At 31.5% G+C, this 20,724-nt stretch overlaps 1 protein-coding gene across 1 annotated transcript in view; it reads right to left on the bottom strand.

Annotated features, from left to right (window-relative positions):
• Positions 1-20,724, bottom strand: part of LOC126881490 (uncharacterized) — a 145,091-nt gene that overhangs the window by 15,637 nt on the left and 108,730 nt on the right. The window lies entirely within an intron of this gene.

Raw genomic sequence — 20,724 nt, 5'->3', positions numbered from 1 at the left:
GCTTACTACTTTCTAACGTATATTATTGGGCAATACTGAAGAGTAATTGGTCAAATTGTTCGGAAGTGCTTAGGCTCAAATCATATCGTTATCTGGTCAAAATACCTTCTCATGTTTCAAAGGCGGCAAGCAATATAAACACTAAATAAACAGTGTCGTCGTCATAACTTACAATTATTTTATTTTTATAATACATTTTTTGTCTCATTTCTTTAGTACTTAAAAAATGAATAAGCACATTAAATTGCATTTGTAAGTATTATATACTTTTAATGATCAATTTTAAATTTTATTGTATTGTATTATACTGAAACTGTATTGTTTATACAGGATGTCCCATATATTATGCGAGATTGAATGACGTCAATTTGCTCAGTCCGCTGATTGGATAATGTAATTAATGGAATTTTTCATGTTTCATATTTTTATTTTTTCCATATTTTCCTTTGTATGTGTCCATGTCTAAGAGCCATATATGAGGAGAGGGAGTGTACATTGATTGAAGACTCTTGATTTTAGGTATTGGGGGTATTTTTTTTTCTTTAGAATAAAAGACAGTTTTCCGAGTGATGCCCAGGCCAATCTTATTATTTTTTTTTATTTCTTCGGTCTGATTTTTTTTATTTAATTTAGTGATTTGTCCTAGAATATCTCTTTTACTTGCTTTATTCTTGTTTGTGCCACTGTAATTATTGGTTCTCCTTGTTGATTGGTCATGGCTTTTGTTTTACTGTAAGCGATGTTCAGTCCCATCTTTGTCGATTCACTATCTAGTGCTTCCATCATTCTTGGTAATTCTTCACTATTTTCTGTTTTAATACAATATATATACTTACAAGTCAAAAGTGACATTTGGAAAAATTGTGTAGCTCAAGTTCAAGTAAAATAAAAATATTATCTTGCTTTGTCACCAATATTAATGTCTTCTTCTTCTTTTCCTTCTTCTTCTTCTTGTGTAGACATGACTGTCTGTTTTTCAATGTGGCTCCAGTAAGTTGTCATTCCATCGTTTTCGTGGTCTTCCCACTTAGTTTTGGATCCCGCGTATGAAAAAAAAGTTGATTAATAGCAAGCTGAAAATTTTTTAATAGCTTAAGGGTGTGTTTGGAGAAACTTTGATATATGGGAACACTGGAATAGGGGAAGTTTTAATTGTGGAACAGGTTAAAAATTTGGAACGGCCAGACCACGAAAACGGCACATGTATTTTGTCCGACAGAACAGACTTAAACTCTCCGAACAGAGATTAAACTCTCATGCAAAAATCAGCCTACTATTTATCACCAAATGGGCGTTTTAATGAGTGGAACATGTAGAATATGTCAAATGACAGGAATTATGACAGCTGATAAATAGCAGTCTGATTTTTGCATGAGAGTTTAATCTCTGTTCGGAGAGTTTAAGTCTGACCGTTCCAAATTTTTAACCACAATTAAAACTGCCCCTGTTACAGTGTTCTCATATATCACAGTTTATCCGACTAGACACCGTTTAAACTATTAACAAATTTTCAGCTTACTATTAATCAACTTTTTTTTTCATACGCGGGATACAGACCTAACTGATCGTCTTCCTATTGGGGAACCGTCTCTCGCCGTCCTTACTACTTTGTTTTTTGTCATTTGGCTCATGTAGTTGTTCCATTATACTCTTCTGCTTTTTACCCAGTTATTGATGTTGTCCACCTTGCATATCTGTCGTATATCTGCACTTCTACCTCTTTCCATATCCCATCGATTTTTCAAAGTATTTTCATCTCTGCTGTTTCTAGCATTCTTTCTGTCCTTTCTGTATCAAGTCGTGTTTCTGCCGCGTATTTATGTCATTATTGGTCTGATAACTGTTGTGTAAATTGCGCCTTTCACTTCTTTTCCAATATTGGTGTGGTAGTTATAAACACGACAAGTGTCGAATCAAGTTCTGAACACACGGATAGTGATATATTTCAACTTGTCAAAAATATGTCCTATTATAGTATTTTTACTACAAAAGCGATATTACGTAGGTCAAAATTTTTGACGTAAGAGAACTGTCAAAACATTAGAATGTGAATTTTCATTATTGCCATGTTTATTATAAACATGGATATAATGAAGAGTCACATTCTAATGTTTTGACAGTTCTCTTACGTCAAAAATTTTGACCTACGTAATATCGCTTTTGTAGTAAAAATACTATACAGTAGTAAAAGTGATCTCTTCATTAGTCATGAATTCGACAATTCGACTGGAAGAGGAATTGTTCGTTTTCATGTATTTTATGTGTATATTCAAAGTGTAGTCTTATTTCTTTAGTTCTCAAATTAATAAGCACGTTAAATTTCATTTGTATTATGTATTTTTAATTATCTTTGGTGTCAATTTCATAAAGAAATGTGAACAGTTAACAACATTATTACTGTTTAACAAATATTGAACCATAATTTAAAAATAAAAGTTTACTCATTAATTTCTATTGCGCCGCCTATGTTTTACAAACGGTGCCGACAATCGGTGTCGAATTTTGTTTTTATACTGGTCCAACTGACATCGTAAGAACAGTACATGAATACCCACATGTATGTGCGCATGGTGTACAATCCTTACACTCACAAACATGCACGCATTCACATGCAGTGGCAAACAAAAGCATGTCAAGTATAAGATATATACTTACTTTCCGGTATAAGGGAAGAATGTAGTAGTATTCAATATCATACTTTTCTCTGCACTTTGCTAGAGGGATGGTTGGTAAAGGGAAAGATTTGAATGTGATCCCTCTAGCCATCCCTCTAGCAAAGTGCAGAGAAAAGTATGATATTGAATACTACTACATTCTTCCCTTATACCGGAAAGTAAGTATATATCTTATACTTGACATGCTTTTGTTTGCCACTGCATGTGAATGCGTGCATGTTTGTGAGTGTGAGGATTGTACACCATGCGCACATACATGTGGGTATTCATGTACATGCATGAACATATGTACCTTGATATTGGCTGTATCATTAAATTTTATTTAAAACAGACCACCTAACTAACTCTGGTTTTTTGTTGTTTGTAGCATTTGATTTTACGTTAACCGGACCTGATGATGCTGTACAAATTGTAAACAGCGAAACCGGTCGTCAGTGGTAAAATAAATTGTTTGTGAGAACGTCTCTCTTTTCTTTACTAGAATATTATTTATTTTCTTAGCATTATGTTGACTGACTGAGTGTTGAAAATTGTGACTAAAGCCACCTTTACACGGGCAATATTATTGATGAAATATTTTTTCAATGATATTGTTTCAATGTATTCCTTACTCGTTCAATATATTGATCAATATCGATATTGCTTCAATAATATTCTATGTTACAGAATACGTTACAGAACATAACTAACGTTATGTTCTGTAAATGTATTTTTCTACGAGCGTGCAAAAATGTCTACTTTCGCGCACGCATTTTAGTTTAGAAAGTTTCACTTTTCCGCACGCGTGTTACTTTTCCGCACGCGTGTTAATTTAGATATGTTAATATGGCCTCAAAGTAATTATAATACATGCAATAAACTAATATTTAGATATTATTTACTAATTTATTTCAAATATATCTTATTGTGTTCCTGTTTTAGTAAAATTAACGCGACAATTCGATGAAATAAAATTATTTTGACATAATATTCGAAAGTCAAATCGGTAGACAATAACAGTCGTTTTGAATCATCGTCATGGAAACCAAGATCGTCGTCATGCTAACTAATTATATTGAAAGTTTGGTTTTGACAACCTTGTCAAAGAATTAATTTGTGTATGTATTTTCATATTAATTAAATTAATTGATTAAGATTTGGTAATTTTTTAAAGACTCTTAGAAAAAATATTGTTCCTAACTCTTGCAGAAAGTCTGACTTTCTGCACTTGTTAGGAAAATACCTATTGTGTTATATACTTAGTTAATATTAAGATATTTTCACTTTTTTTTAATAAAGAATAAATTATTTGCCTTTGTTGTGATTTCTGCCTTTTTTAATAGACCTTTTTTAATAGACCTTTTTTGCCTTAATGCCTTTTTTTCTTCAACATTTGTTACCTCTAAATCCGAGCTTTTCTCATAAGGATGTTTTTTTCGAAAAATTTTGTAATATATACAGTCTGTTCTTAACTAAGAACAATAGGTAAATTATTTGACAAAAATTGAAAATTTGACCTGTAGAGGGAGATCCAGTGATCACCCTCTACATAAATTAAATTACAACAAGTTAAAATAAGTTTAGTTATCACAGATTATTCGAGTCCTCGTGCTAGGTCCATTATTTTGAATCTCTTCAGGCTTCGTACATCATTATGGTCATCAGTGAGGTTACTGGCTAACTCGTTTGGATGAGCTTCTAGTCTCTTGGAATATTGCTTGTAATATTCGGTTTTTTCTGTTTTTATGGATGGCACATAGAGGTATTGCTGTATCACATAGTTCTGAGGACTATGTTCTGGAATATCTGCAGTCCTTCTAGGTTTGTTTGACTGGCTGTCCCCCAAAGTTGGATACCAAAGGTCCACACTGGTTTTAATATAGCTTTATATATTAAGAGTTTGTTTTCAAGAGATAGTTGAGATTTACGACCGATGATCCAGTACATTTCTCGCAATTCTATTCCTATTTTATAGGTGTTTTCTTTTTGTGAAAATGTGCTTTTGCCAAGTTAATCGAGGTGGATTTATAGGTACTTGACAGCATCGGTTTGTGGAAGTTGTGTTTCGTTCAGAGTTATAGATGGACATGTTTATTTTTTCATGGTGAATTTACATGGCTGGATTTACTGTCATTAACCTTCATCTTCCATTTTTTAAGCCATCTTTGGATATTATTAAGGTATTTTTAAAGGGTTTTGGATGCTGTGATTGGATCATGGTGAGAGGCTGTAACGGATTATTTCATTCATAGAGAGCCTGACCAATAGAAAGCTATAGATATAAAAATTAGAGCAGTAATTTTTTTCGATAATCTCCCGTCGTCAAGTATTACGTCAGATACCCTTCGTTGCTATGCAAAAATACATTCAAATGACAATTAGCAGGTGAAGATATTCAGGTGGAGATACCAAGAAAATATTAGTTAAAATGATTTATAAAGACAGTTTTAGTCTTGAAATAATCTTACCGAAGTACTCTCAAGCTTTTAAAAATTATCGATTTGCATTGCCCTCGTGACACTTAGACATAATAATTACACTCCCCTTCGGATCGCGAAATTAAAACTGTCAAAGTGTCACTCGGGAGAAATTCGATAATTTTAGAGCTCTCGTGTAATTATTGTGCAAGGAGGTAGGACGATGCAATACAATAGTTTACACAATTATTTTATTTGTCAATTTGTGCAGATACAGTTGTGATTTGTTGATTGATCACTATAATTTAATGTATGGTGAAACGGGTTAAACTATATTTTACTGTGAAATCTGTACTGTAATAATATATTCATAATTTCCATTGTTTAAATTAATAAATTAAAGTTCAAATACTACTACTAATGATAATACACAAATTTTCAAGGACGTTCGGTGTAAAAAAGTTTTATTTCTAAAAAATTATCAGTGGGGGAATAAAGGTATTATAAATATACTTTGTTATATTATTGTGACAAGATAAGAGAGTGTTAATATAAATATATTATACACAAAAAGGGGTTTTCACAAGCTGCGTTGTTGTTATGATTATAACCCGAATGTAGTAATTCGAAATGATAAAGAGTAAAAGACGACATTATCAGGCTATTCAGAATCTTATCTGTTAATTATAATATGAGAGTATTACCCAAGAGACCGTAGACTAAGCAGTGGCGGATCTAGACATCTGCCTTGGGGGGACTTGCCTTGGGAAGGGGTGACTTCCAATGAAACACCAACCAAAAGACATAAACAAGATAAATCCACACTACATAAAAGACAAAAAATAATATCGTATGTATAAGCATTAAGTTCCTTTAATTTTCCTAACTAGTGAGTTTATTAATTTATTGGGTTGAAGTTTTGAAATTTCATCTCAGTTAAAATATATTTTATGTTTGAACAATTTTTCGCTTCACCGTAAACCGAACACTAAAAAAATTAATTTAGTTAAATAATTTAATTGAAATAAAATTTAACTAAAGGGTAACAACAAAAATCATAAATACATTGTCAAAATTAAATCGAGTGTTACCGAGATACATTTATCATAGTAACAGTCTCATCCTACGCTGTTCGCCCCGATTCATGTAAGAGAGTCTCTTCCAACTGTACCACTGTGTAGTTCGGTTTGATCCTTCTCTTTATAATCTCCTCTGCATACTGTATGGGACTTAGATCCGGACTTCTAGTTGGTCACTCCAGTACACATTTAAGGGGTTTATGGATTTTGGCACAATGCGATCGAAAGTTATCTTGTATAGAACGTAAATGTTCTCCAGCACACGGTACGAAGTTATCACTTGTTCAGACTAACTTTCCGACAGATGTAAGAAGTATTTTCCAAAAGCTCAGCGTAGTTCCATGTGATCCATCTCTTTAAGAACTCCTATACATACTCCCGATTTGATGACATGCCAGTTTCACTCCTAAAGGAATGTTCATCACAATTAGTTCCTTTTATAACCGAATTAATTAATTATTCAGTGAGTACCGGAAAATTCCCCGATATTTTAAAAACTTCTAAAGTAGTAACGGTTTATAAGAAAGGTTTATAAGAAAGGTATTTTAAGCGTTATCGCAAAAAGGACGTTCACGTGAAACAGCTACAGTAAGTAGATTTAATTCAAGTTATTAATGAAAAAATCGATCAAAATTTGTGCACTTTTGGAATATTCTTTGATCTCTCGAGGGCCTTCGACTGTCTTGATCCAGTATGTCTAAAAGAAAAACTTATAGCTATAGGCATTCGCGAACCGGTCAACTCATGGATATATTCGTATACAACGAATATACCACTTTTTGTGTCTATTAATAATATTTCATCGGAAATCTACTATAGTAATTTAGGAATACCCCAGGGTGGAATACTAGGTCCACTTTTTACTTTATATATATGATATGCCTGAATATATCTCAGAAAAACATATATTCATGTATGCAGATGATACCACCATACTTGTCTCAGCGGAATCCTTTGAGCACATTCTAAGGACACGAATGTAATTTTGTCATTTAAAAACTGGTGCTACCGAAATCATCTAGTAATAAATATAGATAAGACAGTGTGTATTCAGTTTTCTTATGGTGAGAGAAAAATAAGTACTTCTGCATTCGAAATTACAGACAACGTGATTATTAAATCAGTTGATAGTACTAAGTTTCTTGGCACGATTGTGGACAATACTTTAAATGTTCGTGAATACGTAAACAATACCTGAGGACGAAGTTACTGTAAATGCGTTGGTTACTATACTATTCTCAAGTGTATTCCATAATCAGTCAAAACATTATTGTTTGGGGACAGGCATCGGAAAGTTTGAGAGTATTTGTCCTACAAAAACGAATAATTCGAACAATATTTGGTTTACGCTTTAAAGACAGTTGTCGACAATGTTTTAAAAATAATAACATTCTTACGCTTGCTTCAATATATATCTATAAAGTGTTATCAAGCACGTTCACTAAGTTAAATGATCTTAAAACAGCAAATGACTTGCACACATATAACAAAAGAAATGCCGGGATAATTTATCTTCCCCGTCATATTCATACTAATTTTAGAAAATCTCCTGAATATGCAGGCTCCCTACTTTTTAATACACTAGACACTACCATCTAGTTTTAAAAATGTTAATTCACTAAGAACTTTTCAAAAAAAAAGTAAAACAATTCTTAATAAGCCATGCCTTTTATTCAGTACGTGAATTTACAGAATGCTTAGCTCTAATTATTTAGAAGATGTCCAATGTCTGGGGCGAATTTTAATTTTTGTATTTAACATGATTATACAATAATTATTGTTGGAAACTTATTGTTTATTTGTCTTGTACTATATATTACTTTTGTTTGTAACTGTAGTGTTGTAATGTTTTATTGTAATTTTTGACATGCCCTATGCATATGTGTATGTATCAAAGGGTTAATACAATTATCTATCTATCTATCTATCTACTCAAGGAGATTTAGATCCGGACTTCTAGGTGGCCACTTTATAATCTGGCAACATATTAAAGAGATACTAATTAGCGAATCTGGCAAAATGTGGTTGAAGGTTATCTTGTATGGGACTAAACTTTTCTCCAACACATGGTACGAAAGTTAGTATGGTATTTCCTTATGTACCCATAAGCAACTACCCATAACTAACTCATCGAAAGGAATCTGTGACAACTTTCAAACAAATGTATGTGTATTAGAAACCAAAGTTTGGTGTACTAGAAACGTAATTATGAATATTACGCCAGGGAAATAAGGTAAAAATATACCATGTTCGGAACACTTGAGCAGCCAGGTTGCAAATGGGTTTTTTGGGTACTATATACGTAATACATTATAAATACAAAAATGCCCGTCACAGTTCTGACGATAATTTTAGTTATTAACAAATAAGTGTCAAAAATGGCAGTTTTCTCGTTTAAATCGCCACAGGTAAAAATAGGGTAATTAAATATCTTATTTATAATATTTTTCTTTTAGTAGATGAGCAAAAGTTTAAAATGGCAGTTTTTGAATTTTGGTCCGATCATTTGTTGCTTCAGAAATTTTAAAATAAAACTAAAATTTCGAAAATAAAAAATTTGCTATAACTTTTGCGAAAATGACCTTAAGACTTTCATATTACACGAAAAGTTGAGTCAAATAGTCCATATAATGCACAAAAAATTTAAGACGATTCGTTAATTAGTTTAAATTTTATTCAATTTGTTTATCCCAAAGAGCTTTTTTTGCAATGTTATTGTTCAGAAAATAATAATGATATAGCAATTCTGTTGAAACCGCGTGAAAGAAAAATAGTTATGTTTTCAAAATATATAAAAAAATCATTAAAAAGTCATTCTTATCATCCCGAAAACATTTTACTAAAGTAGAGTCATTTTTGGCTTATAAACAATTTAAATAACTGTTAATATTTATCTAGACTAAAACTACTTTGGTATTTGAAAAGCTGGTATTTTTACACGAATTTTCAAAAAAAAACTTTTTGCCTAGGTTAATTACAGTCAAAGTTAGCCATTTTTTTTATTTAATTCACAGCTACTTTGTTTATAACAATTAAGCAACCTTACTAGAGCAACTTTGAAGTTCAAGGTATATAGTTTATGTGTAAAAGTTTGAGTAAACTTTGAACTTCAACAAAGTTGTTAATAAAGCTTTAAAAATGACGTCCTAACGGAATCGATTCGTAGTCGGTGGAGGGGAATTATTAAAATCCGTTCACTCAAAAAATGAAATTGATTCTTCAATCATATGCTGCGATTAATATCTCCGGAGCTTGTTGATGGATTATGATCATAAATTTTTTTAATTTGTATGTACTCGTAGTCTTGTAGAGTACGTTATGTACACATATCCCCACATAACATTACAAAATGTTAAGGGGAACCCCCCTTATCACTCAGGGATATGAAAAATAGATTACGACCGATTCTAAGGCCTACCGAATATACATATATAATTTCATAAAAATCGGTCCAGCGGTCTCGGAGGAGTACTGCAACTAACACTGTGACAGGATAATTTTATAGATGTAAATATATAGATGGCTATTAAAAAATATGGGTTGCTGATAGAAGACTGAAAATTAAGGGTTATATGTATTTTTTAATTCTACACCATACAAAATTAAGGTAGATAATTTTGTCCAAAAAAATTTTAAAAAATGTCAGGGGGGCAACCCCCTTATAATTTATTGGTTTAAAAAAATAGATTAAAACCTATTCTCAGTCCTATAGGATATGTGTGTAAAATTTCATAAAAATTGGTCAAGCCCTTTCGGAGGAGTATGGTAACTAATACTGTTATATGAGAATTTTATGTATATAGAAGTAACTGTGAATTACATAATAAAAACGGATAACTTTGACCGCAATTGACCTAGACAAATTTTTTTTTTGAAAATTCGTATAAAAATACCATCTTTTGAAATCCCAAAGTAGACTTACTTTATAGTCAATATTAACAAAGCTATTCAAATTGTTTTTAAGCCAAAAATGACTCTACTTTAGTAAAATGTTTTCGGGATGATAAAAATGACTTTTTATTAATTTTTTTAAATGCTTTGAAAATATGTACAAGTGTTCTTCTTTTATGTGGTTTCCACAGAATTGCTGTATCATTATTATTTTATGAATAATAACATTGCAAAAAAAGCTCTCTGGAATAAACAAATTGAATAAAATTTAAACTAATTGACGAATCGCCTTGAAATTTTTTGTACATCATACGTACTGGTTGCCTCAACTTTTCATGCAATATCAAAGTCTTAAGTTCATTTTCGCAAAAGTTATAGCAAATTTTTTATTTTCGAAATTTTAGTTTTATTTTGCAATTAGCGAAGCAACAAATGATCATACCAAAACTCGAAAACTGCCATTTTGAACCTTTGCTCATCTACTAAAATATGAATACTCTAAATAAGATATTTAATTACCCTATTTTTACCTGTAGCGATATAAACAAAAAAACTACCATTTTTGACACTTATTTGGTAATAACTAAAATTCTCGTTCGAACTGTGACGGGCATTTTTGTATTTATCATGTATTAGATATACCGGGTGTAACAAAAATACAGGTCATAAATTAAACCACATATTCTGGGAGCAAAAATAGTCCGATTGAACTTAACTTACCTCAGTACAAATATGCCTACAAAAAAAGTTATAGCCCTTTGAAGTTACAAAATGAAAATTGATTTTTGCCAATATATCGAAAACTATTACAGATTTTTTATCGAAAATGGCCATGTGGCATTTTTATGACAAGAACATCTTAAAAAGAAATTATAGTAAAATTTGTGCACCCCATAAAAAATTTATGGGGGTTTTGTTCCCTTAAATCCCCCCAAACTTGTATGTACGCTCCAATTAAATTATTGTTGTGGTACCATTAGTTAAACACAATGTTTTTAAAACTTTTTTGCCTCATAGTATTTTTTTGATAAACCAGTTTTAATCGAGTTGCGGCTTCTTTTTTAATATATTTACATACAAATTTTATGGGGGTTTTGTGCCTTTAAGTCCCCCAAATGTTTGTGTACGTTCCAATTAAACTATTATTGCGGTACCATTAGTTAAGCACACTGTTTTTAAAACTTTTTTGCCTCTTAGTCTTTTTTCGATAAGACACCTCTTATCGAGATATGGCTTCTTTTTTAATATAGTTCAAAATATATCTCAAACTGTAATTTATAAATAAATTTTTATATTACTACCAGGTCTCTTTTCAGTATACAAATATGTGGTGGATTTGACAAATATTCAAAATATCTCGATAAAAACTAGCTTTTCGAAAAAGTACTAAGAGGAAAAAAAGTTTTAAAAACATTGTGTTTAGCTAATGGTGCCACAATAATAATTTAATAGGGAACTTGCACAATTTTTTTTATTACATAATAATGTTCAGTTTTGTTTAAAAATGAGATTTCCAAAATTTCACGCTTCAAAAACTCGTAATAACTTAGAAATACGTATTTAAAGTCCTCAGCGGTATAAATTAGTTCAAACGACCCGTGACGTCACATAGTTTTACATTAGTTATTATTATGGTTATGTTTCGCTGTGTCTAAGTACACGCTAACGTGTACGCAAATAAAAAAAGTTAGGTATGTACACGCGAATTAAACTTCATCAAGCCAGTGACGTTATTATTTAGCGTGCGCAGTGACTGTATATTTTGGTACATGCTATTTTGATATGTTTAGCGTGTGTTTGATAGAAAAATATTTGTTAAAGGAAGGGAAGGAAGGGAAGAATTTGTTAAAACAGAACTATTCAGATGTTTCAAACTTAATTGTAATAAATCAATGTATATACTAAAGTATATATTTAGGTTAGCAAAATAAATATATGTATTTAGTTGACATAACACGTAAAAAATATTGTTAAAATAATTTTTATACGTAAGTTAATTATTATAACCAACTATTCTAAATGGGAAATAAGCCACAATTTAACTAAAAAAATGATTTTATTAACGTTTCGACGTCCAAATCGGATGTCATGGTCAAAATACAAAAATTAGTCAGATTAAATAAATTACTAGAAAAATTTTTTACCAAGCAACACCATTTTTGTTTAATTTAATAATATTTTGTATTTTGACAACGACGTCCGATTTAGACGCCGAAACGTTAATAAAATCATTTTTTGGTTAAATTGTGGCTTAGTTCCCATTTAGAATAGTTGATTACAAAAATGCCACAAGGATAATAGCTTCAGAACAAGTTAATTATTATTGTGAAAGCTTTAGGTCTTCTTTTTATTTTAATCTTTTACAGTAATACATACTATTTCATTTATAACTAAAAAATATATATATTAATTTATAGTCTCTTATCTTTTTCGTACTGTTTTAAAATGTTCTTAAACTCATTAAAAGAACTAAATAATTGTCCACATTCCGTAGTTAATTTAAAAACAAACACTAAACAAATAAAAAATAAGAAATCACTGACACTCTAACTTTTTTATTTGCGTACACGGTAACGTATACCTAGACACAACCTTATATTTAGGTATATTCTTCTTCTCCTTCTTTAGTTTATTGGCCTCCACCTACTTGGGTATTTGGCAAGCTCATTGTCGTGGAATAAGTCAAAAATATTTATATTCTAATGACATTTATCGTATGTCATTGTAATAATATATACCAGTTTGTTAAAATTGTAGTTTTATGCTGTTTTTGAAGGAAAGGAACGAAGGTTTACTATTGAAAATAAAACCATTTTGTAAAAGTACGAATTTTTCTATGAATAGTTCAAACGATCAAAAACACTTTAACGTCACATAAATGTATTTTCTACTGACGTTTATAACGTCTAATTTAAAATTCTGTTTAATTTATTGGAAAAATGTAAATGTAAAACCAAGTGACGTCACGAAGCGTTTGGACCACCTGTTTTAATTTGAATTTTTAATCGTCTTTAGGGGCCAAACGAAAGAAAAACAAAACTTTTTTATCTTTGATACATGTTTTAAATTATGTTGTGTTGTGATTTATAACATTTTTTTCGAATTTAAAAATGTATGCAAGTTCCCTATTGGAACGTACGCAAAAGTTTGGGGGGGTTCAAGGGAACAAAACCCCCATAAAATTTTTATGGGGTTCACAAATTTCACTATAATTTCTTTTTAAGATGTTCCTGCCATAAGAATACCAGATGTCCATTTTCATTAAACAATCTGTAATAGTTTTCGATATAACGGAAAAAATCGATTTTGATTTTGTAACTTCAAAGGGAAACTACTTTATTTGTATGCATATTTGTACTAAGGTAAGTTAGGTTCAATCGAACTATTTTTGGTCCCAGAATATGTGATTTAATTTATGACCTGTATTTTTGTTACACCCTGTATACATAGTACCCAAAAAACTCATTTGCAACCTGGCTGCTCAAGTGTCCCGACGAAAACCTTATTTCTCTGGATTATATATCGCTCTCCAGAACGCCTCAACGCATGTTGAACGTTGACCGAAAAATGTTTTCTAATGGACCTACACAGCTCTTTAAAGATGGCACCCTAAAATCGGTTTAATCCAAATAACTTAAAAGCAGTTTTCAAATTGATTGATAGTATCCTGTATATTTATTTACTGGAAGTTATCCAATTTATTATAAATTAATAAATGAAAAAATAGTTTCTGTCCTTGTGGGATCGGTACTCACCGGAGGGACCGCAGACGTTCGGAAACAATTAGCGTCTCTTTGCAAAGACAATGACGTCGACTTTGCAAAGTAACAAGACACTTACTCAACACACACACTACACATTACTCCCCTGACTTAGTGATAAGTTATACAATTACGTGGCTAAAGGTTCTAGTTCTAAACCAAAGCCAGAATCAGAGAAAAAAAAAGTTATCCAATTGTTTGCCGTTAATTCGTTTTTAATTAGTCATTCATAAGCAACTCGTTTAGAAGGAGTATTGGACAATTCTAACTTTTTGTCTTTTAATATTTCATAATTTTGAAATAACATATGACAAATTTCTATGAGACAAACAAAAAAAATGCAATTGTATAAAATTCTCGTGTATTCAGTTTTACTCGGATGATCACTCAACAATCAATTATTATTGTTGAGCAGTATCAAAGAACATGTAGTATACTGTTTTCACTAATAAAATCAGCAGAAATACTATCTACAATGAACTCTCTCCCTTGAACGGACAGTAGTCGTTCCGTATAAAGTGTCCGTGTAAAGGAGGTGTCCGTTGAAGGGAAAAATATGTTAACTTAAAATTTTTAAAAATAAGTGCATGTATGTATATATATACATATAAATAGAAATATTAGTTTAACATTACATAACACAAGTTGTGGATGAGACGCAGCATTGTCTAGGAACAAAAGAACTTCGATTTTCTCTGTGCATTCTTCTATCAAATTTATTTAGCCAGTCTGTCATGATTTCTCTTGTCATTTGTCATCCACGACTTCTTATTGCTGTACCATTCGATATGTAATTCTTCTGCGTGTTCTTAAACCAACGAGGACTTTTATTTTTCCCGGTTACCAGTGGCCTTTCTTTGTCCCCCATCATATTGGTGCAAAATATAATTGTGATCCTATCTTTAGAAGCCTTACGTCCAATGCACCTTTCTCCTTTCAGGGTATAAGTTTCCTTGGCTAATGCTCTAAACTCTAAAAAAAATCCCGTCTCATCTGCGTTAAAAATGTCTGGCGGAGAGTATACTTTCATTAAAGTGGGCAGTTTTTCCTTCCAGTTAGAAACTACTAATAAATCTACAGCAGCTGCTTCGCCACAGACAGATTGAAAGAAAATATTGTGTCGCTTACAAAATTTCTCGAGCCATCCACCAGAAGCTTTCATATCAACGCTTAGTTCGCTTGCAACCTCTAATGCATTTCTTGCATAATTTTACAGAGACAGGAATATTTTTAGACCACACTTTACAAAATCAATCGAAAACAATCATTTCTATTAGGTCTAATGCAGCACCCTAATCGACTTTTTCTTTCAAACTTAAAACTTCCTTTTGGCGGACACCATATTATTCACGTTGCAAAAACTCTCATAAAAATACGACTACGTCTATTGAAGAGGCTTAATTAGACATTTCGGTTAAAATTCTTAAATCTTTGTTCCAGTAAAAACAATAATTTAACAAGTTCCTGGTGTCGCATTTCTTTCATCGACGGACACACACATTAAATTTTTATTAATTAGTGTTGATAACGTGAACAGTATCAAATATCACGTCGTTGACATCTGTATTGATTTGAAATAATAAATGTATTAAACACATTTTTGTAAAATATTTGAAAAAAAAACGTTAATATTTTTCATTTACTGCCCGCATTTACATCTCATTTACTGTCCGCGTCCGTTGTTGAGAGTGTCCGTCTAATGGAGTTACATTGTACAGGTTTATATATCGCCGAATGCTTTTTTTTTAATCGTCCGTATCGAGGAGGTGTCCGGCGAAGAGAGGTGTCCGTTAAGAGAGAGTTTACTGTAATTATAAACGTGTTACCACACTGAAACGAGCTACACAGGATGTTACACAATTAACTTCAATGAGAAAAACATGAAATAAATCTTGAATTATCTTTATTCGTGTAGTTTCCTGTTGTTTTTGCATCTTACTTTATGGATTACGTAACAAGAATGTATTAATAACAAATAATACAGGGTGTAACAAAAATACAGGTCATAAATTTAATCGCATATTCTGGGACCAAAAATAGTTCGATTGAACCTAACTTACCTTAGTACAAATGTGCACGGAAAAAAAATGCCCTTTGAAGTTACAAAATGAAAATCGATTTTTTTCCAATATATCGAAAACTATTAGAGATTTTTTATTGAAAATGGACATGTGGTATTCTTATGGCAGTAGTATTTTAAGAAAAAATGATAATGAAATTTGGACACCCCATAAAAATTTTATGGGGGTTTGGTTCCTTTAAACCCCCCAAACTTTTGTGTACGTTCCAATTTAATTATTATTGTAGCGCCATTAGTTAAACACATATTTTTAAAACCTTTTTGTCTCTTAGTACTTTTTCCAAAAGTCAGTTTTTATCGAGATATTTGAATATTTGTCAAATCCACCACATATTTGTATATGGTAAAGTACGATTATGGAGACTTGGTAATAATATGAAAATTTATTTATGATTTACATTTTTAAGTATATTTTGAATCATATTAAAAAAGAAGCCACATCTCGATAAAAGATGCTTTATCAAAAAAATACAAAGAGGCAAAAAAGTTTTAAAAACACTGTGTTTAACTAATGGTACCGCAGTAATAGTTTAATTGGAAGGTACACAAACATTTGGGGGGTTTAAAGGAACAAAACCCTCATAAAATTTTTATGTAAACATATTAAAAAAGAAGCCGCAACTCGATAAAAGCTGCCTTATCGAAAAAATACTAAGAGGCAGAAAAGTTTTAAAAATATTGAATTTAACTAATGGCACCACAACAATAATTTATTTGGAACGGACACAAAAGTTTGGGGAGGTTTAAGGGTACAAAACCCCCATAAAATTTTTATGGGGTGCATAAATTTCACTATAATTTTTATTTAACATATTCTTTCCATAAGAATGCCACATGTCCATTTTCAATAAAAAATCTCTAATGGTTTTCGATTTATTCAAAAAAATCAATTTTCATTTTGTAACTTCAAAGGGCTGTAACTTCTTTTGTGTGCATATTTGTACTAAGGTAAGTTAGGTTCATTCGAACTATTTGTGGTCCCAGAATATGTGGTTTAATTTATGACCTGTATTTTTGTTACACCCTGTATTATCGCGTAAAAAGTTGAAAAACACTTGAAAAACTCCATATTGTTTAAGGGCCAATTTTAATGTGGATATAATGTTTCAAATATTAGTTTAAAAACAATATGCTTTTTAGATGCATTCATTTTTTCGAATCCTGAAAAAACTAATGAATATTTTTTAAAAATTTAAACGCAGAATGAAAGAATACTTTATTCCCGAGGGCCGAAAGTCTCCTAGAATACACAGAAAGTTTCTTTTGAATGAGATATTTGAAATTAAAAACCATTCAATTTTCTTTTTTTTTTATCCCTGTAACTTGTTAAAATAAACATTATAAAAGTTTTCAGGGACTTTCGGCCCTCGGTAAAAATTATCTTTCATTCTGCGTTTATAAGTTTTCTTAGATTTCGAAAAAATAATTGCATTTAAAAAGCATTAGCCCGAAATTTTGCACTAACACAAATCGTACCAAAAGCAACTATTTTCAGGATGATTTTTTGTGGAAAATACCAAAATTACGCGTGAAAAATACCAAAATCCCAATCAAAAACTCGGATAAAGAAAATATAATTTAAGACACGTATGAGACTGTGACAATAGAAGAAGACATCATGGGATGATATTAATAATCAGTTATACTTTCTCCCACTAAAGGTCGCGGAATATTATTATCATGCTCGAATCGTTTCCAGCACGTAGCGTAGTGTCCGAAAAACCTGATTTTACAAAGAGTTGCCTGATACGATACATTCCGAACAGTGTGAATTGTTCATATTTAAAACCATTAAAGTCAATATTTTTCGGAAACTAAACGTTACGTACTGGAAACGATTCGTGCATGATAATCTGCCGCGACCTTAAGGGCTTGTTCAGATAGAGCGGTTTGCCAACGTAAACGCCGCGATTTACCAGTTTAAGCGACGGACTCCACTTGCGATTTGTAGTCGCGCGATGATTTTATCGCGAAGATTGAACACATTGTTTCAAATAGAAGTCAATCCATGATTATTTAGTCGCAAATAGATTGACTTGTATTTGAAACAATGTGTTCAATCTTCGCGACAAAACAATCGCGCGACTACAAATCACAAGTGGAGTCCGGCGCTAAACGCTGATAAACTCGCGGTTGCATGATGTGCACGATGATGAACGGTTGCATTTGTTTCTAATACATGTTAACTTGAATCGCAGCGGTTGGGTTTTTCAGGTAAATCGCGGCGTCGACGTTAGCAAACCGCCTGCATATGAACAAGCGGTAAGATAAACAGATACAGTATTTCTCATGATCATTTTTCAGTGCGTAACAAATGATAGAAAAAAGGGTAAGTCCGTGATAATACACATTTATGACATTTATTCTAACATGACATTTTAGTTAAATCTGACAGTTGTCACATTTTATTTTCAATTTGGAATAAAAACAAATCAAAAGTGTTTCTTGCATTTATAAAATGGTATTTTCTTTGATTTGTATAGTCTTATAAATTATACAGATTATATTTGTAATATTATTATCTAATTAAAAAAAAATTATTTTTTTATTATGGCGCCATCTATCGACAACTAGAATAACTAGAATAAATGTTATAAAAATGTCACCGACGAAATGTAATCACCGACGTGCCTTTTTTTCTGTCACATACAATTTAATGCGTTAGAAAGAAATCGAAAAACTGTGACGCACTGAAAGATGATCATGAGAAATACTTTACTTTTTTCCTTATCTCGAGTGTATTCTAATATGTGGTTTATAAAGATTTACAGATAGTACTTTTGAACATCTGGGAAACATGAAAGCCGAACATTATACATGTTTAAACACGAATTCTGTTTACTACACTGCGCGCCAAAATTAACGCATAATTTTAAAATTATAATGTCAGTCGTATTGAAAAAAAAATGTTGTTTCTTTTTTTGTTCTTTACGATTACTTTTAGAACAGCTGAAACAAAAACTTTTCTTTATTTACGAAAAATGTATTGCAATAAAACTACGACCCAACATCATAAATAAATGATGGCATTGAAAATTTTTAAAGTTCAAGAAAATTAAACTACACTACTCCAAGAAATTCACGCACCACCTTAAAAATGGGTCATTTTTGACGTCTCGAATTTCCTAAACCTGATGTCCGATTTAAGTGATTTTGTTAATATGTTATAACCTTATTCGTTAACAATATCGCTGTAATAATATTTTTGCTAGATAGGTAAATAGTCATTGTATACCGGGTGTACCAATCAAACCGTGTTTTTTCTCAAAGTTCACCACATCCTGTGGAATATTCTAGCACAGTAAAACCTCGATATAACGGACCTCTATTTAACGGACTTCGGATATAACGGACCAAAAATAAGGTCAAATGTAAAAAAATTAAAAACATTCTGTTAATATTATACATACTTAACCCTGCCTTTACTAACATACATTTCATAACAACGGGGTCCCCGTGGATCTCAAACGTTGTATTTTACAAAGAATTTCAATAAACTTTTTATTATAGCAAAATGAGGACACATTTCTAAATAATCTGACTTATTTTAAACCTATTTTTATATAACGGACTTTCGGCTTTAACGGACACCCCGTCCCCCCAATTAGTCCGTTGTATCGAGGTTTTACTGCATTTATAAAATACTGAAATTAAACTCCAACTATAGACTGAGGTTTTCTTAAGATTCTGTTTTTTTGGTTCATTCGCTTATGGTGGATAATAAAAAAGTGTTTCTAAATAAGTGCGGCAAACTTTAAAGCATGGAAAAATAATGACAGTTTGCTTTACAAACATATTTATGTCCGTTAACGCTTCGTTTCCGAGATGTTGAAACGGGATGTTGAAATTGTTCTTACAAACTCTCGATATTTATTGCTCTAAAACCGGTTGAGATATGCAAATGAAATTTGGTAGGTTTTACGAGGTAATTATTGAGCATTTTTGACATACAATTAAGAATTTTATATTCTCCATTGGCGCGCATACGGGTCCTATTACCCGTATGCAAGCCAATGTACACACACCGGCAAAATTAGCCGAACACCTTAAAATGGGACATGTTTGATGTCTTGAATTTCCTAAACCACTGGTCCGATTTGAGTGATTCTTTTAGTATGTTATAGCCTTATTATTTGAGAATATCGTTGTAATAATATTGTTGCTAGACAGGTAAATATCATTTTATACCGGGTGTACCAAGCATACTGTGTTTTTTCTTAAAGTTTGGAACACCCTGTGGAATATTCTAGCATATGTAAAATATTAAAATCAATACTCGATTGTAGACTTAGGCTTTCTTACCATTTTCCTTTTTGATTCATTTACTTATGTAAGATAATAAAAAAGTTATGTGCGCTAACAACTATCCATGTTTTTAATCAATAAATCCTCATAGTAGGGGAGGAAAGTATACTAAATTTGCAGTTACTCGAGCGTTATGAGGACCTATTGGATTGTGAAGAGTATGTGATAAAATCAGAAAAAGGTTAAGTTAAGTTTTCCATAAAGTGGGGGACTTTTCGTTTTTTAATTTAATTTTCCATTTGAAACAATTATTTTTCTCCGATTATAGCGCTATCTATCCATAATTCTAAAAAATGTGTCGAAAAAAAGTTGCTTCTTTTTACGTAAAGAATACAAATCTGAAATAAAAATTGGGGGCTCTTATCTAAGATTTTATCCCCCACCCCACCTCCGTGGGGGCTCGTGACACCCCACGGAGAGGGGTGTGGGGTAAATTAAAAATTTTAAATACGAACCCTGCGATATTTCGCGAAATGAACATCAGATCGTAAAACTGCAAAATACACCTATTCAATATTTTTCAAAAATCTATCGAAT

The sequence above is a fragment of the Diabrotica virgifera genome, chromosome 3 (genome assembly GCF_917563875.1).
Source record: "Diabrotica virgifera virgifera chromosome 3, PGI_DIABVI_V3a".
NCBI lineage: Eukaryota > Metazoa > Arthropoda > Insecta > Coleoptera > Chrysomelidae > Diabrotica > Diabrotica virgifera.
The sequence above is the reverse complement of the archived record's forward strand: the minus strand, read 5'-3'. Positions and strand labels throughout refer to the sequence as shown.